Source organism: Pteropus vampyrus, unplaced genomic scaffold, assembly GCF_000151845.1.
Source record: "Pteropus vampyrus isolate Shadow unplaced genomic scaffold, Pvam_2.0 Scaffold124, whole genome shotgun sequence".
Lineage (NCBI taxonomy): Eukaryota > Metazoa > Chordata > Mammalia > Chiroptera > Pteropodidae > Pteropus > Pteropus vampyrus.
The window spans coordinates 1,471,347-1,472,187 of NW_011888905.1; positions in this window are offsets into that span (position 1 = coordinate 1,471,347).

Consider the following 841-nt stretch of genomic DNA (forward strand, 5'->3'; position numbering starts at 1 on the left):
CTGGATTCTGTGATTTTTCTCCCAAGAGTTAATTCAAATCACATTCTCACAGAAACCAAGCTTAATGAGGCAGGACAAAGAGAGGCGCCACGGGACGGCTGGGGATGGGGAGTGTGCCCGGCCCAGGAAGACCAGGCGAGGCCCGGGCTGCGGTGACTGTCCTCTGTGGTCGCCTCGGGGTGGGATTCAACTCCCAAACGCTCAGCCACTCAAGTCAAGGGCGGGGATGAATTCAGTTGCACCAGCGCCTCGAAAAGGCAGCATGGCCGCCGCACCGTCGCCCCGTGTGCCACGGGCCCAGAGGGCTGGCCCCTGCCCTCCTCTTTGGAGCCCTCCCTAGGGCCACAGCTGAGGCCAGAGGCTGGCAGGTGGGGGTGGGGTTCCCTGAACTCACCCATCTCCACTGCTGCCCCCCTGCAACTTGTGTCCTGGAGCCGGCAGGGCGCATCCCTCCCTTTGGCCTGGGGAGGGGCCCGCCCTTGGCCCTTGGCAGGGTGTCTCTGGGCCAGGAATTCTCGGCTTGTCCCCCAGAGGGGCAGCCTGGTCCTGGGCCAAGGGCAAGTGGCCCTTCCTCCCCAGACAGTTCCCAGAGAGGACCCCAAGCACTCCCAGGCCAGGGGCAGTTCCCAAGCTTCCTTACTAACCATCCCGCCTCGGAGGGCCCAGATGGACTTCTCCGTCTCCCCCCAACACCCAGCCCCTCTGCTCCTCCTTCCTCAGCCTCCCCCTCCATCTCCCTTGGCCAGCAAGTCCCCAAGTCCCGTGGATCCTCCCTCCCAAATCTGTCTCCGGTGTGCACACTGCCTCCGGCTGCCCATACGGGTCACCGCCACGCGGCCTG